This window comes from Dipodomys merriami, unplaced genomic scaffold, assembly GCF_024711535.1.
Source record: "Dipodomys merriami isolate MVZ:Mamm:240054 unplaced genomic scaffold, mDipMer1.0.p SCAF_1, whole genome shotgun sequence".
Taxonomy (NCBI): Eukaryota; Metazoa; Chordata; class Mammalia; order Rodentia; family Heteromyidae; genus Dipodomys; species Dipodomys merriami.
In genome coordinates, this window is record NW_027202270.1 from 128,644,725 (window position 1) to 128,669,432 (window position 24,708).

Here is a 24,708-nt window from a genome sequence, read left to right on the forward strand (position 1 = left end):
TGGGTGAGTTTCACCTGGTTCACTGCGCGAACTCCACAACAAAGAGTTAACCCTTCCCCGGTAACCTCGGACGTGAGCTTTCTACTGTGCAACCAAACTGTGGCACAAGCTTGAACCAACCGTGGCCGTCACGTCCCGTGTCTGTTAACTTAATAGACACTGTTAGTAGCCTATCATAACTTCGAACTGTCCAACCATCAACCAATGACAACTAAAGCTTGGACTAGGACGTTCCAGGTCTCGGTGGGGGCGAATACCAGGTCCAGGAAAAGGGGCGGTAAAGACACGATGACGGGCAGGTAACTTGGGCCAATAAGAGTAGAGAACCGCCGCCCCCTTGTCCAATGGACAGGTCGGAAATATGATGGGGGTGGGCCTGTTGTCATGGGGGAGGTGGTGGCGCTTGGTGGCTCCTGGCGGCCGAGGTAGAGGAAGAGGCACTGGAGTTGGTCCGGAGGCAGCGGCAGGTGAGTGCCCGGAACCTGGGCCCGAAGTCTGAAGGCCGTCGCGGGGCGGAAACTCTAGCTCCGCGTTTAGGAAGCTGAGGCTGAAGGAAGCGGGCCTGGACGCCGGGCCGGGGCCGGGGCCGGGGCGGCGGCGGCGAGTTCGCGCTGACGGGGCTGGTGGGAGAATGGCCGGGCTGCGAGTGGCCGAGGTCGCTGTGGGCAGGGCGGCTGGCGCGGGACGCGGGTCCGGCCGGGGGCTCTCGGAGCGCGCTCGGGTCCCGAGCACTGACCCGCGGCCGCTGTGGAGAGCGGCCGCTTCCTGGGGAGACGGCAGCGGCCGGGGTGTGAGGGTTGGGGGTGACCCGGGGTGACTGGTCCGAGGGTGGGGTGACGTGGGGATACCCCGGACGGCTCGGGTGCCGGCGGTGGCGGGGAGCTGGGAGCCCCGGGGAGCCTGGGAGCGGCTGGCGCGCTGAGAGCCGGGGACCTGAGCGAACTAGGAGTGGCTCCGGCCGGGGAGCGAGGGGAAGTGGGGAGACCGAGGGCAGCCGGGGTCCGGGGTGACCGGGAGCGGCCTGGCTCTGTGTGTGTGTGTGTCGGTGTGTCGCTGATCCGGACCCTCCAGAAGAGCGCGGCTGTCCGAGGAAGTCGAGCTCCAGCCGACGTGGGGGAGCAGATGGGTCTTTCGTGGGGTGGGGTGGGGGTGTCGGATGGGTGGGAACCTTGAAGGGTTTGGGGGAACCCCACCCCTCACCCCAGCGGGTCTGCGACCGGAGACCTAAAAGTGGATCTGAAGATTCCCCCCTCCCCGGCCACCAGGAAGGAAGTGTTTCTTCCCCGGGGTAGCAGTTTGGGGTGTGAGACTAGGGTGAGGGTTCCCACGGGGGAAATGGAAGTTCCTTGGAGCAAAGTGGGATGGAGGTGGGAAGGGAGGAGTAATTTCCTTGTAGGAAGGGAGTTGTAGAGAAAGTTGCCCATTGGCAGTGCAGTGGTCAGGTGGAAGCTGGCCAGGACAGCAGCTATGAGAAATTAACAATACTGTGTTGTAAGTTCTCCAAAAAAAGAAGAAGAAGAAACTTAAGCTGCATAATGAATAAGAAGGTGCCATCTAGGATCAGAAAAAAAAAAAAAAGCAACACCCCGCCCCACCTCCTAAAAAAGAAAAACCCCAAAGATTTAGTGACTTGCATTCCAAGGCTTTAGAAATGTTTTAGGATAGCTTCAATGCTAGAGAATAAGGACATTGACAGGGAGGGAATTTGAGAGGAAAAGTGGGGGAGGAGTAGTTGAGCTAAAGGAATAGAACTGAGGACCTAATCAGAAAGAGGATATTCATGACCAGGATAGGCATGTCCTGCTATATTCAAAATAAGTTGGAAGTTCAGTCCCGGTGAGTAGCTTGGCCAACTTAATCTCTCCAGATTTTGCTCATCTGTAGTAAAATAGGAAAACCAATAGTTTTCATAGTGTTTTCAGCTTTTTAAAAAAGTTAGGTAGAGCTTTTGGAATAGTGACTGACACACAGTTACCGTGTACTGGATTGTTAAAAGCTAAAGACCTGAGTTCCTTGATGCATTTATTTTCAAACATATCAGTCTTTCTTGGAGAGCTTACAAGGCTACAAATTGGTTATCTCCATTTGGGGTTTCTGATTTGCCACATGTAGGGTGGGGCCCAAGAATTAGTATTTATCTCAATTGATGTTTGTCTTGGTCAAGGGACTATACTTGCTTTAATGAAAATATAATAAGCAACCTTCAAATAACTATCTTGCAAAAGAGATTAGTAGAGGCACATATCGTCATCACCATCATCCTAATCCTATTAAATATCTTTTTGTTGTTTGAGTGAAATAGATTCTTACAATATAGTACAGGCTGGCATTGGACACTGTTCTATCTCAGCTTCTCAACTGCTGGGATTACTAGAGTGCTAGGCCTACAGTTATGCACTACTATATTCAGTTAAGGATATATCCTTTTGTGAGCCCGTTTTTAAAAAGTATGGATAATAATTATTTAGTAATGTATAAAATCAAATTGGCAGGTTACCACATTGAAAATAAAGTGACTTTTTTTAATTTTTTTTTTTTTTTTTTTTTTTTTTTGTCGGTCATGGGGGCTTGAACTCTGGGCCTGGGCACTGTCCCTCAGCTCTTCAGCTCAAGGCGAGCGCTCTACCACTTGAGCTACAGCGCCACTTCCGGTTTTCTGGTGGTTTATTGGAGATAGGAGTCTCACAGTCTCTCCTGCCCGGGCTGGCTTTGAACCGCGATCCTCAGATCTCAGCCTCCTGAGTAGGATTACAGGCGTGAGCCACCAGTGCCCGGCTTTAATATTTTTGTATTTGGTAAAGAAAAGTATTGTTTGGAAAACCTCTCATACGTGTATGTAATAGATCACAACGTAAAATGCATTTCTTAGAGTTAGAAAACTTTGAAAAGCCTTTTGAGCCATAGTGTGCTAAGAGCAACCTTTCATTTTTTTTCTTTTTTCTTTTTTCTTTTTTTGCTGGTCATGGAGCTTGAACTCTGGGCCTGGGCACTGTCCTGAGCTCTTCAGCTCAAGGCTAGCACTCTACCACTTGAGCCATAGCACCCACTTCCAGCTTTTTCTGTGTATGTGGTGCTGAGGAATCGAACCCAGGGCCTCATGCATGCAAGGCAAGTACTCTACCCCTGAATTACCTTCCCAGCCCCAGGAGCAACCTTTCAGTATCTAGGCTTGGGGTACTTAATTATCTTTTTTTGTAGTTGTTGTTCATGGGGCTTGAACTCTGGGCCTGGGCGCTGTCCCTTAGCTCTTCAGCTCAAGGCGAGCACTCTATCGCTTGACCCACAGCGCCACTTCTGGTTTTCGAGTGGTTTATTGGAGATAAGAGTCTCACAGACTTTCCTGCCCGGGCTGGCTTTGAATCCGGATCCTCAGATCTCAGCCTTCTGAGTAACTAGGATTATAGGCATGAGCCACTGGTGCCTGGCCTTATTATTTTTTTGTGCTAATTCTTCCTCAGGTAGTAATAAAACATTCCATTAAATATCTTCAGCTTCTAATTTGATTTCTCCTGTGTTGGTCTTGTCACATTTTGCATTGTGTCCCTGATTTGTTGAATCTTTTTTGGATATTGAGAATCTTTGGCATGAGAACTTAAGGGAATTTGAGGCCAAGAAATTGAGTGGTGTCTCAGATGTGTTCTACTTTTGTTTCACTTGTGCCCCCTTGCTCACCCTTTCTTTTGTTTCTTCCTCTCTAACTACTGTGCTATGAAGCATTGTTTGTAAAAAACAAAAAACAAACCCTAACTATAAACGTACATATTGACAGTAAACAACTAACACTGAAATGAGCTAGTTTGAGAACATTTCATATACCAAAAGAAAGCAAATGCAAAATAAGAAACATTTGGGCTGGGAAGGTGGCTCAGTGGTAGAGTGCTTGCCTTGCAAGCCTGAGGCCCTGGGTTCGATTCCTCAGCACCATATAAGCAAAAAGAAAAAAGCCGGAAGTGGCGCTGTGGCTCAAGTGGTAGAGTGCTAGCCTTGAGCTGAAGAGCTGAGGGACAGCGCCCAGGCCCAGAGTTCAGGCCCCACGACTGGACCCAAAAAAAAAAAAAAAAAAAGAAACATTTAACTGGGTGTGGTGGTTCATGCCTGTAATCCCAGTGCTAGGAATAAGAAGGTAAAAGAATCACTAGTGCCAGACCAGCCTGGACTGTACAAGATCCTGCGGCAAAAGAATTAATTTTTTTTTCAAAACAAAAAATAATTTCTTTTTAGAGAAAATGTATTATAAAACTTAATGTATTAATAAAACTTTTTATTTTGCTTTAGTGGAAGCCAAGGCCAGGCAGTAATACAAGAACATATAAAATACAGAATATATAAAATAAAATCATTTTAAAGAAACTGACAATACAATAGAATTCTAATTTTTGTAGAGAAAAGAAATAGATAGGGCTGGGAAGGTGGTTCAATGGTAGAGTACTTGCCTTGCATGCATGAAGCCTTGGGTTTGATTCCTCAGCAGCACATAAGCAGAAAAAGCCGGAAGTGGCGCTGTGGCTCAAGTAGAGCACTAGCCTTGAGCTGAAGAGCTGAGGACAGTGCCCAGGTCCAGAGTTCAGGCCCACGACTGAAAAAAAAAAAGAAAAATAGTGATAATAATTGATAGCAAAATGCCCTGGGTAAGATAGAGGTTTAAGTACAAAGAAAATGGTTTAAGCAAGAACTCTTGTCTTAATCATTTTTCTCCCTTGAGAGTTAATTGCATGCAGTATATGTTGTAACTTTAACTTGAGGAACTAAAATATTACCTACAATCTTTATTTAAAGCTAGGTTAATATTTATGCATGTTTGTGCCACTATAGGTTTGCCTTTTTATTGAAAACTATATGGTTCATCTGAAAGCTAGGTAGAATTTATGTAGAATTATTTTGGGGTGGGAGGATATGAGAACAGAAAACAGTACTGAAAATGGAAAGAGATCATTGTAGCTCTCTCTAATCAAGGAGATTATATAACTTCTCATTAATGTTGTATGAAATTGTGAAGAAACTACTGCTTCATCTCTGCATCATGATTGTTTTATTTCTTCAAATTCTGTTTCAGTTATTTTTATTTCTTTAATATCTTTATTCCAAAAAATGTAAATGGAAGACTGGAAAACATGTAGCCTTTGATATTTGATTTCAAAGGCAAAAGCTATCTTTTCACAAAATGTACTAATTTTTGTGACAAAGGTTCCAAGGAAGAAACTTTTTTTTCTCCAGTTGAATAGAATATCCCTTTCACTGGAATAGTTGTTCTGTAAGTCATTGTCCATTTATTTAGATCATTCAGTTCCCTAGCAAATAATAGAAGAATCTTAATTCTTAATTGAGTGTGGGGGAAAATATAAGAGTTCACTCTTTATAATTGTGAACATTGAACAATTTGATTACTTACTTGCTTTTAACACATGGACTTTCTTCAGTTAACTTATTATTCATCCATAATTTAATCATGCCTTAATCCTATCTATTCAGGAAACTGAAATCTGAGGATCACAGTTCAAAGCCAGCCCAGACAGGAGGTCTAAGAGACTCTTACCTCCAGCTAACCAGCAAAAAGCTGGAAGTGGAGGTGTGGCTCAAGTGATAGAGCACCAGCCTTGAGAGAAAAAGCTAAGAGACAGTGCCCAGTCTCTACTTTCAAGCCTCAGTACTTGTACATACAGAGATACACACATAAACATAAACACACAAGAATTTTATGTCAGAAACAGTCCCTTAATGACTTATCACCTTTAAAAATAAGTATTTTAGCAAGGTGCTGGTGGCTCATGCTTGTAATACTAGCTACTCAGGAGGCTGAGATCTGAGGATCATGGTTCAAAGCCAGCCTGGGCAGGAAAGTCCATGAAACTGTTAACTCTAATAAACCACTAGAAAACCGGAAGTGTTGTAGCTCAAGTGGTAGAGTGCTAGTCTTGAGCTGAAGAGCTGAGGGACAGTGCTCAGGCCCAGAGTTCAAGCCCCACGACCCACAAAAAAATAAAAAAAGCCTAAGTATTTTGTGTAATAGAGTATTTGAAAAACTTTTAAAAAATTGATATTAAGGTAAGTCTTTTAAAAAAGCCAGGCGCTAGTGGTTCATACTGTAATCCTAGCTACTCAGGAGGCTGAGATCTGAGGATTGCAGTTCAAAGTCAGCCTGGGCAGGATGAGACTTATCTACAATTAACCACTCAGCACTAGCCTTGAGCAAAAGAGCTCAGGGATAGCGCCCAAGCCCTGAGTTCAGCTCCATAATGGACCAAAAAAAAGTCTGTTAGATCTGAAGAAAATTTGTTTTAATAATATAATAAGTTTTATTACTAGAAGTACAAATACTATATAGAACTTCAGGCTATATATACTTTTAGAACTAAGACATGGCATGGTAATGGTGAATTTTCGAGAATATAAATATATGCTTGGGAATTTTAAGGCAAAACTAAAAGAGAATGAGAATACTGACATGTGCTTAAGGAATCTGGAGGATCTGCAGCAGTGTGTCCAAGAGGAATGAAGGGTTTGGCAGTTTTCCTGGAGTCACATATGCAAAGGAGGATCGTCCTTTTTGTAACATTTTCCAAGGGACTTATTCTTAGTTATTCTTAGTTTTTTGAAGTTTCTGCTGCTTGCTATGACTTTTCCTTTGTCTTTCTTTGTTTTTAACTTGAAGAAATTATATCAGAATGAAAATAAGTAGACTTAGAAGTGCTAGTTTTAAGAGCTTGAAGGTTGAGCAGGACCAGGTACATTTATTGCTTTATTGTGTTTGTTCATGTGGTACTGAGGATCTAATTTAGGCCTTGAGCATGCTAGGCAAGTGCTCTACCACTGAGGTACATCAAACCCCTACCATTTGAAATTTAGCTGCTCCTGCAGCTCTTAAGGAATAGGTCCCCACAACAAAGGCTTCCCACTTGCCCTCTTTAGGGGAGTATGGGCTTGGAAAGAGACCCTCTCCTCCAGTCCTTGTAAAGGGATTAACCAAGGAACTGCTAGTAACTAAAGTTCAGTGATGTATATGTTTGCCTTAAATGTGATATATGCATACCAAAAAACCCTCATCAAATTGAACACTTTAACATATGCAATTTCATTGTATGCCAATCACACATGAATTAAGCTGTCAAAAAATATAAAAGAAATGCATATGTGGGCTGGGCATATCAGCTCATGCCTATAAACTTGGAAAAGTGGAGATGTGAGAATCACAGTTTGAAGTTTGAAGTGAGCTCAGACAAAAACAAGTTATCAAGACCCTATCTCAAAAAAAAACCAAAAAACAAATTCGCTGTGGTAGTACATTCCTGTTATCTGAGTTGCCTAGCTAATAGAGGCAAAGGTAGGAAAATCAAAGTCCAAGGGAAGCAGGGCAAAAAAGGACTAAAACTTATTTGAAAAAAAAAAAAGGTAAGGGCTGGGAAGGTGGCTCAGTGGTAGAGCTCTTGCCTTGCATGCCTGGGGCCCTGGGTTCGATTCCTCAGCACCACATAAGCAAAACGAAAAAAGCCAGAAGTGGCGCTGTGGCTCAAGTGGTAGAGCACTAGCCATGAGCTGAAGAGCTGAGGGACAGTGCCCAGGCCCAGAATTCAGGCCCCACGACTGGACCCCCCTCCCCCCCCAAAAAAATAAAGGTAAGCAAAACGGGCTGGGAATATGGTTCATGTGGAAGAGTACTTGCTTACCCATGACAAGACTCAGAGTTCAAACCCTAGTGTCTTTTTTTTGGTCAGTAATGGGGCTTAAGATCAGGGCCTGGGCACTGTCCCTGAGCTTTTACACTCTAGGCTACTGTTCTACCACTTGGAGCCACAATGCTACTTCTGGTTTTCTGGTGGTTAATTGGAGATAAGAATGTCATGGACTTTACTGCCTGGGCTGGATTTGAACCCTGATCCTCAGATCTCAGCATCCTTAGTAGCCGGAGCTAGGATTACAGTGGGGAGTTACTGGCACCTGGCCCAAACCCCAGTACCTTAAAAAACAGTGGCTCACACCACATGCTTATAATCATAGCTACTCAGGAGGCTGAGATCTGAGGATTGCTGTTTGAAGCCAGCTAGGGCAGGAAAGCCCATGAGACTTGCGACTCCAATTAACCACCAAAAAACTGAAGTGAAGCTGTGTTTCAGGCTGTGCTAGCCTTGAGCAAAAATGTTCAGGGGCAGAGCTCAGGCCCTCAAACCTCAGGACCATGCATGGGTGCTTGTGTGCACTCACATACACGTGAATGCACAAACACACACATACATGCACTAATGTTTTTGAAATGACATCCTTGGGTAAGAAAAAACTAGAAAAAGTAGGAGCCAGGGACCAATGGCTCATATCTATAATTCTAGCTATTCAGGAGGCTGAAATTTGAGAATCGATTTTGAAACCTGGGAAACAAAATCCATGAGACTCATAATCTCCCAATCATCTGGCAAAAAGCCACAAGTGGAGGTGTGGCTCAAGTGATAGATGAAAGCATTAATCAAAAAAGGTAAGCAAGAGTCTGAGGTCCTTGGGCTGGGAAGTGGCTCAGTGGTAGAGCACTTGCCTTGCATGCTTGGGCCCTGGGTTCGATTCCTCAGCACCACATAAGCAGAAAAAAAAGCTGGAAGTGGTGCTGTGGCTCAAGTGGTAGAGTGCTAGCCTTGAGCTGAAGAGCTGAGGGACAGTGCCTAGGCCCAGAGTTCAGGCCCCACGACCGGACCCAAAAAAACAAAAACAAAAAACAAGAGTCTGAGGTCCTGAGTTCATGCCCCAGTACTGGCATCAAAAAAAAAAAAAAAAAAAAAAAAGAATAAACGATATAGAAATTAAGAGCATTTGATGTTATATGTTTTTAGATATTTTAGATACGTAGTAGATGTTAGATATTATTTAGGTGTATATTTTTAGAAGTAATGATCAATCATGTAAATAGGCATTTACTGTTCATTTTTTTTGTCAGCACTTTTAGTATAGTATTTGGTAATACTTCTACTCTAAGAGTAAGGAAGACTTAGCTATATAAGAAATGTCTTTCTTTTAGCCAGGTGCTGGTGGCTCACACCTGTAATCTTAGCTATTCAGGAGGCTGAGATCTTGAGGATCACAGTTCAAAACCAGCCCTGGCAGGAAAGTCCATGAGACTCTTTTTTTTTTTTCTTTGGTCAGTCATGGGGCTTCAACTCTGGGCTTGGGCTGTCCCCTACTTTTCAGCTCAAGGCGAGTGCTCTATCACTTGAGCCACAGAGCCACTTCTGATTTTCTAGTGATTTATTGGAGATAAGAGTCTCCCAGGGGAAAAAAAAAAAGTCTCCCAGACTTCCCTGCCTGGGCTGGCTTTGAACCGTGATCCTCAGATCTCAGCCTCCTGAATAGCTAGTATTACAGGCGTGAGCCACCGGTGCCTGGCTCCATGAGACTCATTTTTTTTTTTTTTTTTTTTGCCAATCGTGGGGCCAGAACTCTGGGCCTGGGCACTGTCCCTCAGCTCTTCAGCTTAAGGCTAGTGCTCTACCACTTGAGCCAAAGTGCTACTTCTGGCTTTTTCTGCTTATGTGGTGCTGAGGAATAGAACCCAGGGCCTCATGCATGCAAGGCAAGCTCTCTACCACTGAGTCACCTTCCCAGCCCTCCATGAGACTCTTATCTCCAATTAACCACTTGGAAACCAAATGTAGCACTGTGGCTTGAAATGATAGAGAGCTAGTCTTAAGCAAAAAAAAAAAAAAAAAAAAAAATAGAGCTCAGGGACAGAGCCCCCACAACCTAATGCCATTCTTTCTACCAGCATTTTTTTTTTTTTTTTTTTTTTGTCGCTCATGGGACTTGAACTCAGGGTCTGGACACTGTCCCTGAGCTCTTCAGCTCAAAGCTAGTGCTCTAGCCCTTTGAGCTACAGCTCCACTTCTGGTTTTCTGGTGGTTAATTGGTGATTGCCCAGGCTAGCATTACAGTCATGAGCCATCAGTGCCCAGCTCAAAATTTAAACATAAGAATGAACCGATTATTTAAAATAGAAAATCAGGGGCTGGGAAGGTGGCTCAATGGTAGCGTGCTTGCCTTGCATGCATGAGGCCCTGGGTTCGATTTTTCAGCACCACATAAGCAGAAAAAGCCAGAAGTGGGGCCGAGGCTCAAGTGGTAGAGTGCTAGTCGACAGCTGAAGAGCTGAAGGACAGTGCCCAGGCCTAGAGTTCAAGCCCCACGACCGGAAAAAAAAAAAAAAGAAAAGAAAATCAGAAGTTATGTTTGTTGAGTCCTTTTTATTATGAATGTGATGAAAGTTGCACACCTACTTTCCTTCTTATAAAGATAAATCTCACTATGTAGTCCAAGCTGGCCTCAAACTTGAAATCCTCCTAACTCAGACTCCATTTGCTGGATTTATAGGTGTTTGCCACCACACTTGGCTTATTTATCCTATTAAACACAGGAATTCTCTGTTTAATCAGCTCCTGCTCCAGTCCCCAGAGTAGTTGGGACAACAAACACTGAGCCCAGCTTTAAGAACTCCCTAGAGAAAAGTAAACATTGTTAGTGGTGTTCAGATGCATTTCTTTTTCTTTTCTTTTTTTTTTTTGTTGTTCATGGGGTTTGAACTCTAGGCCTGTGTGCTGTCCCCGAGCTCTTCAGCTCAAGGCTAGCACTTTACCACTTGAGCCACAGTGCCACTTCCAGCCTTTTCTGTTTATGTGGTGCTGAGGAATTGAACCCAAGGCCTCATGCATGCAATGTAAGCACTCTACTGCTGAGCCACCTTCCCAGCCCAATATTAGTGGTATTTAGAGGGATATTAATTTAAAGTCAGTAGTAGCATTAAATTAAAAGAAACAATAATTTTGATTATAAAATCATTGACATAATGTTCTTCTATTTTTTGTTAATAGAGTTAAGAGCCCATGGTGGGGACCTATAACCCAGGACTTGGGAGTTCTGTACAGGCCAAGGCCAGCCTGGGCTGCATACCAAGACCTTGTGTCCAAAACAAAACAAAACGAGCTAACTGAAGACTCATATTTTGAAGAAAACCAGCTAATATGGTAGAAATATACCCTCTTAATAAAATATTAGCCTCATTTGCTTCATGTTCTAGTCAAATTCACTAAACAAGCCAACTATGAAAATATATTAAATACTTAAAATATAGGTAAAATTTTAAGGTCAGTTCTTTTTTCTAGCTTCCAGATTGCTTATAATCATAGCATTTTGAATATTAGCTCACCTTACAAGAAGTTTAATATAATTACTAATAATTATCAATGTGATTTATTGAATGTCCACTGTAAACAAGGCACTATACAAAAATGCTTTTAATTCTTCACATAAGCTTGGTAAGGGGAATAGTACAAGGGGAATAGTACTCAGTTTTATGTATGACAAAACTGAGTCTAGGGCTGGGAATGTGCCTTAGTGGTAGAGTGCTTGCCTACCATGCATGAAGTCCTGGGCTCAATTCCTCAGTACCACATAAGCAGAAAAGGCTTGAAGTGGTGCCGTGTCAAGTGGTATAATTATAAACTTGGATTGTGTTATTTTATCATGCATTCTGTTGGCAGAAATGATATCTTTTTCAGCTTTCTTATATAGCAGTTAAACTTCTGTCATCATCAGGCTGCTTTATGGCTCTATGAAATTCTACATTTAAAGAAAAGGGATTTACCTGGTTAAGGAATACTAGTAGTAGGCTGCTTTATGGCTCTATGAAATCCTACATTTAAAGAAAAGGGATTTACCTGGTTAAGGAATACTAGTAGTACTGGCAAAATTTCTTACAGCAGAATTGGTTATATAAAAAGCAATTAATAACTGGGTGCTGGGGAGCTCAGACCTGTAATCCTAACTACTCAAATGGCTGAGATCTAAGGATCGTGGTTCCAAGCCAGCCTGGGCAGGAAAGTCAGGGAGAGTCTTATCTCTAATGAATTGCAAAAAGAGCCTGAAGTAGAGCTTGGCTCAAGTGGTAAAGTACTACTTGAGCACAAAAGCCAAGGGACAAACTGAGTTCACGCCTCAGGAACAAAAAACAAAACAAACCAAAAACTTCAACCCCCAAACATATATTATCCACATGATATAACTAAAATATACCTGAGATGTACATTTGCACAAAAACTAAAGTGTAGCTGGGTGCAATGTAAGTAAAATGAATTGTAAACCAGGTGCCTAGTGGCTCACACCTGTTATCCTAGCTATTCAGGAGATTGAGAGCTGAGCATTGCTATTCAAAGCCAGACCGGACAGAAAAGTCTGTGACCCTCTTTTCTCTTAACCACCCAAAAACCAGACGTGGAGCTGTAGCTCAAAGTGTTAGAGTGCTAGCCTTCAGCACAAAAGTTCAGGGACAGTGTCCACACCTTGAGTTCAAGCCCCAGGATTGGCAATAAATAAACACACACACACACACACACACACACACACACACGCACGCACGCACATACACACACGCACGCGCGCACGCACGCACGCACGCACAAACTCACCAGAAAACTTGGAAGTGATGCTGTGGTAGAGCATTCACCTTGAGCTGAAGAGCTGAGGGACAGTGCCCAAGCCCAAAGTTCAAACCCCCGCACCAACAAAACTAACACACAAAAAATGAATTCTAGGGCTGGGAATGTGGCTTAGTGGTGGAGTACTTGCCTAGCATACATGAAGCCCTGGGTTCAATTCCTCAGTACCACATAAACAGCAAAAGCCGGAAGTGGCTATGTGGCTCAAGTGGTAGAGTGCTAGCCTTGAGCAAAAGCAGCTCAGGGACAGTACCCAGGCCCCGAGTTCAAGCCCCAGGACTAGCAAATAAATGAAAATAAAATAAAACTAATTCTATGTACTTGGAGGTGGTAATCTGGGTTCTTAGTTTGAGGCCAGCCTGGCAAAGGAAGATCTTGACACTCTGTTTCAGCCAATGGCTATGTAAGTGCCTGTCATCCCCAGTGACATGAGGAAGCACAAGTAGGAAGATCCCATCCCAGATCTGCCTGTGAACACCAGACCCCACCTTGAAAATAATCACATAATAGGGGCTGGATGCATGCTCAAATGGCAGGATTTCTGCCTCCTGAGGGCAAGACCCAGAGTTCAGTCAATTCCCAGTATTGCTCAGGATGGGAGACACCAAAAACTGCTGGGGTATAGCTTAATAGAGTGCCTATCTAGTAAGCATGAAGGCCTAGGTTTTTCCTCTATCACCTGCCATGTCCTCATATGGTGAAAAAAAAAAAAAATTAGCCCGGTGCTGGTGGCTCACGCCTGTAATCCTAGCTACTCAGGAGGCTGAGATCTGAGGATCATGGTTCAAAGCCAGCCCAGGCAGGAAAGTCCGGGAGACTCTTATCTCCAATAAAGCACTAGAAAACCGGAAGTGGCACTGTGGCTCAAGCGGTAGAACACTTGCCTTGAGCTGAACAGCTGAGGGACAGCGCCCAAGCCTAGAGTTCAAGCCTGATGACCAACCAAAAAAAAAAAAAAAAAAAAAATCACAAATGTTGGGTGAAAGATGTGAAAAAACTAAAACACTTATGAGTTTGTATATGTGTGTGTGTGTGTGTGTGCGTGTGTGTATTTATTTATTGCCAGTCCTGGGGCTTGAACTCAAGGTGTAGCACTGTCCCTGAGCTTTTGTGCTGAAGGCTAGCACTCTAACACTACAGCTCCACCTCTGGTTTTTGGGTGGTTAAGAGAAAAGAGGGTCACAGACTTTCCTGCCCAGGCTGGCTTTGAACCATGATCCTCAGATCTCAGCCTCCTGAGTAGTTAGGATTATAGGCATGAGCCACTGATACCCAGCTGATTTCCTTTTTTAACTTTGTCAGAACTTTACTGAAACATAAACAAGATTTATAGATATTTTTATCTCAGAACAGTAATGAGAAGAGTAGCTTATTTATGATGGCTGCTCCAGTCTGTATTTTTGTTTCTTTGGGGTATACAGCTAAGATTGGCATTAGTGGAATATTAGGTTATATAGTAAATCTTAGAAGAAATGCCTATTCACTTTTTAAATCTTTTTTTTTTTTTTTTTTTGTCGGTCGTGGGGCTTGAACTCTGGGCCTGGGCGCTGTCCCTCAGCTCTTCAGCTCAAGGCGAGCGCTCTACCACTTGAGCTACAGTGCCACTTCTGGTTTTCTGGTGGTTTATTGGAGATAGAAGTTTCACGGTCTCTCCTGCCCGGGCTGGCTTTGAACTGCCAACCTCAGATCTCAGCCTCCTGAGTAGCTAGGATTACAGGCGTGAGCCACCAGGGCCCGGCTTTTTAAATCTTTAAGTAGTTTTACAAAGGGGTTCAGTCTAACATGTCAGCTTCTGAGTACAATGCATCTTGATCAATTTTGGCCTTTCCATTGTTCTTTTCCATCTCTCCCAATCCCCGCCAATACATGTATATTCAGATCTTTGTGATTAAAAAAAAAATTGAGTTGTCTTTACATTATCGTCTTTATATATTGTGGATGTTAAGTGCCATGTCTAACATTATGGTTTGCAAATTTTCTCCCATATATGGGCTGTCCTCTCAGTCTTCAGAGAAGGTTTAAATGTGCACACTCCTAGTGGATGTTAGCCAACTGCTTTACTATTGCACTACTTACCCAGACCAAAGGACATTTGTGTGTGTGTGTGTGTGTGTGTGTGTGTGTTCTTGTTTTGGGGGTAATATCTAAGATATTATTGCCTAAGCCAGGTTCATTAATACTTACACCTATATTCTCTTTAAGAGTTTTATAGTTTTAGCTCTTACATTTAGGTCTGTGACCTATTCTAAGGAATTTTTGTGTATGATTGCAGAAGCTCTCCTCTCCCCTTAATTCTTTTGCATATGGATATCCAGCATAACAGTCTCTTTGTTAAGGACATTTTTTGTTTTTTTGGCATGCTACAAAAGTTTAACAAAATTTTGTTTTGTTGCTAATTTTTTCAAGTAGCAATTTGTGGGCTCTTTGGTCTCATGTAGCTGTTAGAGTCACAGTGCTGAGGGAAGCAGTTTGTTACAAGAATAGGCTATAGGGGTTTGGAATGTGGCTTAAGTGGTAGAGTGCTTGCCTACCTTGCATGAAGCTCTGGGTTCAATTCCTCAGTACCACTTAAACAGAAAAAGCCAGAAGTGGTGCTGTGGTTCCAGTGGTAGAGTGTTAGCCTTGAGCAAAAGAAGTTCAGAGACAGTGCCCAGGCTCTGAGTTCAAGCCCAGGACTGCAAAAAGAAAAGAAAAGAAAAAAGAATAGGTTATAAATGAATCCACTACTTTAAATATGAAGGTAGTATAATTTCTTTTCTTTAATTTTTTTTTTTTTTTTTTTGTTTTTTTTTTTTGTTTTTTGGTCATGGGGCTTGAACTCTGGGCCTGGGCGCTGTCCCTGAGCTCTTCAACTAAAGGCTAGCACTCTACCACTTAAGCTACAATGCCACTTCTGGTTTTCTGGTGGTTAATTGAAGAGTCTCATGGACTTTTCTGCCCAGCTTGGCTTTGAACTATGATCCTCAGATCTTATCCTTCTTAGTAGCTAGGATTACAGGCGTGAGCCAACAGCCGTAGCTTTAATTTTATGATATTTCTGTAGCCTTGAAATAAATGGATTTCAGGTGCCATTTCTCTGCCCTCTTGGGCAACCTTGTGTCAATAGTTCTATTGAAGCTTCAATGCTGGACCATTTAATAAAAATGACTCAGGTTTTTAAACATGTGACTTAAAGGAAGAAAAGCTATTAACCTGCCCCCTTCCTCTTTTTCTTTATTAATCATTCTTTTTGTTTTGGGGTTTTGAGACAGAGTCTTGTTGTATAGCTCAACTTCCCTTGAAACTCAGTATGTAGCCCACCATTCTTCTGTCTCAGCCTCCCAAGTGTTGGGATTATAGAAGTTTGTCAATATACTTGGTTGCTGCTGCTTCTGCTGCTATTGTTCCTGCTTCGTCTCCTCCCTCCCCTTTCTTCCTCTTTCCATCCATTCTTCTCCCTGATCCTTTTCTGTTTTTCTCTCTCTCCTTTCTCCCTTCCCCTCCTCTTCTTTCTCTCCTCTCCTCTTTTTGTCTCTTTTCTTTTTCTTCCCTCCCTCTACCTGCTCTCTCTTTCTCTCCCTCTCTCTCTTCCTCTCCCTCTTCCTCTCCCTCTCTCTCTCTCTCTTTCTTTGTCCATTGCAGGGCTTGAATTCAGGGCTTAGTTGCTGTCCCTGAGATTTTCTGCTCAAGTCTAGTGTTATACCACTTTGAGCTACAATTCCACTTCTGGTTTTCTGGTGATTCATTGGAGATAAGAGTCTCATGGACTTTCCTGCCTGGGCTGGCTTTGAATTAGCCTGAGCAGGCCAGATGACCCATTCTCTTTTTTTTCCTTTACCTCCTCTTTACCTCACCTAACCTACCTATCTATCTATCCTATTTTTGTGTCAGTACTGAGCTTGAACTCAGGGCTTCATCCTTGGCTTTTTTCACTCAAGCCTGGCACTATATTATTTGAGTCACACCTCTACTTCCAGCTTTTTACTGGTTAACTGGGGATAAGAGTCTTAGAATTGTCTGCCCCAGGGCTGGAAAGGTGGCTCAGTAATAGATTGTCTGCCTAGCATTCAGGAAGCTCTGGGTTCAGTTCCTCAGTAGTACATACACAGAAAAAGCCAGAAGTGGAGCTGTGGCTCAAGTGATAGAATGCTAGCCTTGAGCAAAAAAGAAGCTCAGGGAAAGCGCCCAGGCCAATTTAAAGACCCAGGACTGGCAAAATAATAATAAAAATAATAATTTCCCCAGGCTGGCTTTGAACCTCAATTCTCAGATTTCAACCTCCTGCATACCTAGGACTACACCCATGAGCCACCAGCACCTGGTTGATTTCTAATTTTTGTCTATTCTTTGATTTGTACTCTTTATCTGGATTCTTTTTTTTTTTTTTCTTTCAATCGTGGGGCTTGAACTCGGGCCTGGGCGCTGTCTCTCAGCTCAAGGCTAGCACTCTACCACTTGAGCCACAGTGCCACTTGTGGCTTTTTCTGCTTATGTGGTGCTGAGGAATCGAACCCAGGGCCTCATGCATAGGAGGTAAGCACTCTACCACTGAGCCACCTTCCCAGCCCCTCTCTGGATTCTTTTGCTTACCGTATCTTTGAGATTCATCCATGTTGTGTGTATATCAGTAATTTAATCTTTTTATTGCCTAGTAGTATTCCAAAATCAATAGAAAATTTTCAGCTCTAAATCACAGTTTGTTAAGTATTCAGTGTTTCTTAAGTTCATGCTTTATTTCTCTAAGATGTCATTTCTACTAAAGCAGTCAATGTAAACCAGTTTTCTTTTTGTACATGGAGAATTTCTGGAAGGATTTCTTGAAACAGCCCAGGTTGCCTTTGAACTCAAGATCCTTCTGCCTCAGCCTTTCAAGTACATGTGTATCACCATAGCCTGTATAGTGTTTTTTTGTTTTTTTTTTGTTTTTTTTGGTCGGTCGTGGGGCTTGCACTCTGGGCCTGAATGCTGTCCCTCAGCTCTTCAGCTCAAGGCTAGTGCTCTACCACTTGAACCACAGTGCCATTCCCAGTTTTCTAGTGGTTTATTGGAGATAAGAGTTTCATGGACTTTCCCGTCCAGGCTGGCTTTGTACCTCAATCCTCAGATCTCAGCCACCTGAGTAGCTAGGATTATAGGCATGAGCCACAGGTGCCTGGATGTATAGTGTATTTTGTTACTAGATACTGACATATTCATTTGAGTTGTAAGATCAGAGTTTAACTTATAATTAAAATAAAATTAAAAGCAGTTATTCGTACTATAAGAGTTTTCAAGAGTTTTTATATCATATTGACAGTTGATACTGCTTTCTTGGCAGTAAGTAAACATTTGCCACTGATTAATATTAGTGGAACCTTTGATAATTTAAATGACAGAAAGGAAGACCAGGCTGTTTTTAAGAGCTACTTTTGAATTTTGTATTGTGATTCTTTTATTTTTTCAGGAACATTAGATTTTCATATCCCGATTGAAAAACTTATTTTCTATTTGAGCCATGTGTGAGAATAGATAGTCCAGCATAATAATAATAATAATAATATTATAATAATAGTAGTACTAGCAGCAGTGTATGGAGCATTCCAGGAATTGTTCTAACTGCTTTTATATCCATTGCCTTCATTTAATAATCACACTAACTCCTATGAGATACTGTTTATTATCTTTATCTTCCAGTTAAGAAATATAAGGCATGAAGGACAAAGTTTCCCAAAATCATAGAGCAAATGGTAGAAATAGGAATTCAAATAGAGATAATTTAGCTACAAATCACATACTTTTAACTTGCAGTGCTTGATGTGGTTAAAATCAGTGCATTTTTTGGCCTTCTTTTTAGAAGAGAGTAACATTGTGTAGTAGCTATGGCTCAAGTTTAAGCTGCAAATTGTCTCTGTATCAGTCTCTTTCTTTTCACTACCAAGTACTCTGGTCATATATCGTGGGGCTGAATGAAAGTTTTATCTGAATTAACTAGTGGTGGACAGTATAGTGAGTATTGTTTTTTCTAGAGAAAATATTTATTATAAATTCAGTCTTAAAACTAGAGCACGTATTTTCTTTCAGACATTCTTCAGCAGTGTTTTGTGTGTATGCAAAGTCTTAAATGTGTTTAGAACTAACATTTTCTAGAACTGAGTAAGATATGAAGTTGATGAAAAGTGTTTGACCTAATAATTGATTGTAATGTGGTACTACCTAATTACTTGTTATTCATAGGTATTTATAAATACTTATGATAATTACTTGTTATTCATAGGTATTTATAAATACTTATGATAATTACTTGTTATTCATAGGTATTTATGAATACTTATGACACAGAATGGTAGATATTAAAAGTCTTTTTTTTCTTCCCAAATTCTTTACATACTGAAATGATGGCATTATTCATTGTCATTGGTTTGAGTTTAGAGATTAATTTTCCAGGGTCAGACTAGATTTTTTGGCCAGTTTCATTAAAAGAGGATATAAGGAAATGAAGGTATAGGTTGGCTATTTCCTTTACCACACTTTTTGTGGTGTGCCTCTCTTACATTTGCTATTATTGTTCTCAAGGGTAATGTAAAGAACTTGGGGGTGATGGGTATGTTTATGTATGTATTGAACATGTAGAGGTAAATTCATGAATAAGTAAGTATTAAGAGTTGAATTCCTGTACTGCCATACTCTGTATGCATATTTTGGGTAAATGTCTTCTCTAGCTCTTGTTTCTTTTAGAAAACGATGGTGTTAAACTGAATCTTTCACATTTTTAAATGTTGTAATATATTAATTATTCTAAATGTTATAGTACTGGGTATAGAGCTCATGGTCTCAAGACTTCAAAGTCATGATAAAATCCATATGAAATTAATGAAACATGGTTCCAAGTTAGTTTCAAACCTGCTATACTCCTGCCTTAGCCTCCAGAGTGCCCAGATTGTAGACCTGAGCATCCATATCAGTCTGAAAGATGCTTTTAAATTAACATATTTTATATAAAAACTATTTGTCTGATAGCCATAATTTGGAATTTAGATCTCAAAAGGACATGAACAACAATGTACTTAATCATTTTAATTTTCTAGTGGGCATAGTTGAGTTCTATACGGTCCTTATTGAATGCATTCTTTTCTTTTCTTTTTTTTTTTTTTTGGTCTGGTCGTGCAGCCTGAACTCCAGCTCAAGGCTAGCACTCTACCACTTGAGTCACAGAGTCACAGCGCCACTTCCGGCTTTTTTCTTGTTTTGCTTATGTGGTGCTGAGGAATCAAACCCAGGGCCTCAGGCATGCAAGGCAAATGCTCTACCACTGAGCCACCTTCACAGTCCTTTTTTCTGTTTTCTAACTAACCTCCTAAAACTGCAGTAGTAGTGACCTCTGTACTCTACCTGCATTAATCTTTTTAATTACCTCTCCTTATAACCTTTTCTCTTCCTTTTCCCTCATTTAATCTTCATGTTCATGGAGTTTATAATGAACTAGAAGGAGATATAGAATAAGGAGATACGGCTGGGAAGTTGGCTCAGTGGTAAGCGCTTGCCTTGCATGCATGAGCCCCTGGGTTCAATTCCTCAGCACCACATAAGCAGAAAATCGCCGGAAGTGGCGCTGTGGCTCAAGTGGTAGAGCGCTAGCCTTGAGCTGAAGAGCTGAGGGACAGTGCCCAGGCCCAGAGTTCAGGCCCCATGACTGACAAAAAAAAAAAAAAAAAAAAAAAAAAGAATAAGCCACAAAAATAATGAATTATATTTTTTGATAATTATATTCCAGGAAAATCAGTTGTGATCTTGATGAAGTCCACGCCTAGGGTTGACATTTAAATTGACATAAAAAATAGAATGAGCAACCATAGTATAAGTAGTATATAATTTTCTTCCTTTTCTTTTCTTTTCTCTTTCCTTTTCTTTTCCAGTCCTGGGGCTTGAACTCAGGGCCTGGGCACTGTACCTGAGCTTTTTTGCTTAAGGCTAGCACTGTACTACTTGAGGCACAGTGTCACTTCCAGCTTTTTTCTGTTTATGTGTTAGTGAGGAATTGAACCCAAGGCTTATGCGTTCTAGGCAAACACTCTACCTTTAAGCCACATTCCCAGCCCAACTAGTATACTTTCTACCTGTGGGAAAACTACAGTAGGAAAGAATCAGAATTTGAGGGGCCGGGTGGGGGGAGGGAGATGAGGAAGGGGGATGGATCCTGGGGCTTGAACTTGGGGCTGTAAGCTCGCATTCAGCATTTTTTTCACAGCTGGCTCTCTACAACTTCAGTCATGCTGGTTATTTGGAGATAAGACTCTCAGACTTCCATGCCTGGACTGGCTTTGAACCTTGATCCTCAGATTTCAACCTCCTGAGTAGATAAGATTACTGGTGTGAGCTACTTGTGCCTGATACAAATCTGAATTTTTTAAGAAACTGAAATAAGGCTGGAGATTAACATGTGTTGTGAGGAAAAGTAATGTTTTTTTGTGGTGGTGTTCGGGATCAAATGCAGGGTCTTGTCCATACTAGGCAAACCCTTTCAACCACTGATCTTCGTCCCTATTTTCTTAGTGAAAATATCTTAAGTTAAAAGGGTGTTAGATGATCAAGAAGAAAAATGATCACTACAGGGAGCTTATAGAATATTACTGTGACTGAAGTTGTTGATTATGATAGTACCCAGTGTGCCAGAGATTTGATTTTCTCTAGATCTTTATTGCAGGCAATGGGAAGGTTAGCTTCAGTTTTGCTAGAAAGAATAAAGGGGAAAGAAATACCTGGGAAAAATTGAGTGATAGGAGTGATATCTAAGTTGGATAAGGAGGGTACAATTGAAAAAGTGAGTTGGAAGATTCCATTTTTAATATAAATATATGTACGTATGATCTATCTGTCATCTATCTTTACTGCTTCCCACCTTCCTTCCCATGTGTATCCACATTGAATGGAATATCTAATTCAAACATCTTTAAAACACTTGGAAAAAAAAATAAAACACTTGGAAGCTACCATTCAAAATAGACAATTTAAACCTACATCTGGTCACATTCCCTACACAGTGACCCTATGGGACTTTGCATGTGATTTCAAATATGACATATTTTAAAGTCTATTAAAAATCTTGTCTTTGTAGGCTTGAGGGTGTAGTTCAAGGGATAGAGCACTCATCTAGCTTGTACTAAGTTCAATCCCTGGAGCCACAATAACTAATCTTTGTCTATGTGATAAATATAAATACTCATAAATCTACTTCCTATGTTGGTTTCTACTTTTTTTTTTTGGATCCGGTCGTGGGGCCTGAACTCTGGGCCTGGGCGCTGTCCCTCAGCTCTTCAGCTCAAGACTAGCGCTCTACCACTTGCCACAGTGCCATTTCCGGCTTTTTTTTTCTTTTTGCTTATGTGGTGCAGAGGAATCAAACCCAGGGCCTCATGCATGCAAGGCAAGCCACCTTCCCAGCCCAAGGTTTCTACTTTCTTTAAATAGAACCCAATAAAATAATTTCCTGAGATGATCTTTCTGGGAAATTTGTGACATATGGCCCAACTCTTATTTTTTCCTTAAAACTATTTAAAAACATATTCTTTATTAATACTAATAAGTATTAGTATTAATAAGTATTGGATAAGTTTGAATTATATTTTTAGTATCTTTAAGTAGTGGTACAAAGGGGGATTACCATTCAACATGTCAGTTTATGAGTAAAATGCAGCTTGACTGACAGATTCTTCTTCTTCTTCTTCTTTTTTTTTTTTTTTTTGCTGGTCATGGGCCTTGAACCCAGGGCCTGGGCATTGTCCCTAAGCCTCTGTATGCTCAAGGCTAGAGCTTTGAGCCTCAGCACCACTTCTGTCTTTTCTTTTTATGTGGTACTGAGGAATGGAATCCGGGGCTTCATACATGCTATGCAAGCACTCTACCCCTAAGGCATATTCCCAGCCCTGACAGATTCATTTATGCAATTAAATGCACATTCAACCAATAGTTCCACTTCTACATATTTACTCTAGTGAAATGAAAGCTTCTAGTCACACAAATCTTATATACTTAATGGGGTAACTGCTAAAAACTAGAAATTTATCAAATGCATCTCAACTGGCAAATTAGAAAACTTTGGTGTATTCATACAGTGGAAAACTATTTGATACTGTGTACCACAACCTGGATGAATATTAAGTGCATTATTCTAAGTGGAATAATCCAGACTTAAAGGACACATGATTCTGTTTATTATGTTATCAAAACTAAATTACTCTATATCTTCTGTATTAATATTATATCTTGATTATTATAGTGGTCACATGACTGTTTTTCAAACTCAGTAGTGAATTTTAATATATGTATATGTTATATTTCAAATTGTAAAATACTTTAAAGTACTTTGGGAATTTCTTTTTTTTTTTTTTTTTTGGTTGGCTGTGGGGCTTGAACTCTGGGCCTGGGGGCTGTCTCTCAGCTCTTTAGCTCAAGGCCAGCGCTCTACCACTTGAGCTACAGCGCCACTTCCGGTTTTCTGGTGGTTTATTGGAGATAGGAGTCTCATGGTCTCTCCTGCCCGGGCTGGCTTTGAACCGAGATCCTCAGATCTCAGCCTCCTGAGTAGCTAGGATTACAGGCGTGAGCCACCAGCGCCCGGCTTTTGGGAATTTCTTAGGAACATCAAAATATTTGTTTGATTTTAGATTATGTGACTTAAAAAGAGGAGGAAATGTTGGATAGGCATCATTAGCATTGGTAATATTCTTTGAAGTTCTTGAAAACATTATGCAAATGCAAAGTATCTTTATACTTAGTAGACATTCCTATCATATGTTTAAAATGGTATTATAATGTTAGAAGAGCCCAAGTGATATTATAAATTGTCTTAATTTTACAAAAAAAACCTGAAGCCTAGGTAGATTAGCTAAAGTTTCAAGCTACTTAGTGGCAGAGGCAAAATATAGAATATAAATTACAGGGTACCAATTTGATACTTAGTTTACTAAAACCACATTATATTTCAAGAACTCTATGTAGACAGCCGTTTTGCTTGTTTGCTTTATTTATTTAGGCAGTATTTGGCTTTGAACTCAGGGCCGTACACTTTCTAGAGCAGGTGCTCTATGCTGAGACATATTTCCAGTCTCATTATCTGCCTTAAAAAAAAATGGTTTCAGCCGGGCGCTGGTGGCTCACGCCTGTAATCCTAGCTACTCAGGAGGCTGAGATCTGAGGATCTCGGTTCAAAGCCAGCCAGGGCAGGAGAGACCGTGAGACTCCTATCTCCAATAAACCACAAAAACCGGAAGTGGCGCTGTAGCTCAAGTGGTAGAGTGCTGGCCTTGAGCTGAAGAGCTGAGGGACAGCGCCCAGGCCCAGAGTTCAAGCCCCACGGCCGACCAAAAAAAAAAAAAAATGGTTTCAGCAGATTTCATTATTCTACTTTCATACACTGTCCGGGTAATTTTGAGACATGGTCTCACTTCCTTCCCAAGAATATTATTGGACCTCAAGCTCTGGATTTTAGGCTTCCTGTCATAGCTGGGAATCACAGGCACATGCCACCATGACCAGAATTTTTCATTGAGATGTAATTTCTCTGACTTTTCTCCCCAGGATGGCTAAAAACTTGGTCCTCTTAGTCTCAACTCTTAAATAGCTTGGATTATGGGTATGTGCCATCCTCCTCAGTGAGTGATTGAAAAGGGGTATCATGGTTTTTCTTGCTTTGCTTAGGCTGGCCTCAAAACTTGATCCTCCTAATTTCAGTTTCCCAAGTTACTAAAAATAACTAATTTCTCAAATCATTAAAAATAATTATCTTGAGATTATTTTTAATTCCTTTTCAGGATCTTTCAATTGTGTCATTCTGAAACTGGAAACCACTCCCTTCCTAGTGGTATGAAAGTCCTGTGTCTGGTTGATAATGGAGGGCTAAATTTGTGACTCAAATATTGCTTACATCTTTGGATAGACATAGCAAACTTATTTATAAGGATATTTTGCTTTAATTGTGGGAAATCTGGGTGCTTATTTTTGTAGCTATAAGATCCTATCTGTTCTGGACCTGGGGCTTGAACTCAGGGCCTAAGCACTGATACTAGAGTTACAACTTTACTTCCAACTTTTTGGAGATAAGAGTCTCAAGGACTTTCCTGCCACAGCTGGCTTTGAACTATGATCCTCAGATTTCAGCCTTCTGAGTGGCTAGGATTACTGGTGTGAGCTTCTGGCATGCGGCCAGTGTTACCTTTTAAAAATTTCTCATTTTGAGAAATAATTGATGTATGTATATGTGTGTGTGTGTGTGTGTATATAGTACAAGTACAAT

General features: G+C 41.3%; 1 protein-coding gene across 11 annotated transcripts in view; it reads left to right on the forward strand.

The window, feature by feature from the left end:
* Positions 1–382: 382 nt before the first annotated feature.
* The window catches only part of Numb (NUMB endocytic adaptor protein), a 127,830-nt gene continuing 103,504 nt past the window's right edge, over positions 383–24,708 (forward strand). For 9 of the 11 annotated variants that reach the window (XM_070030712.1, XM_070030694.1, XM_070030777.1 and 6 more), the window contains exon 1: positions 383–467. The gene's annotated coding sequence lies outside the window, so the exon portion shown is untranslated. Of the gene's footprint in view, positions 468–10,838; positions 10,992–24,708 lie in introns of all 11 variants that reach the window. The other 2 variants (XM_070030702.1, XM_070030740.1) reach the window with 2 other exon arrangements.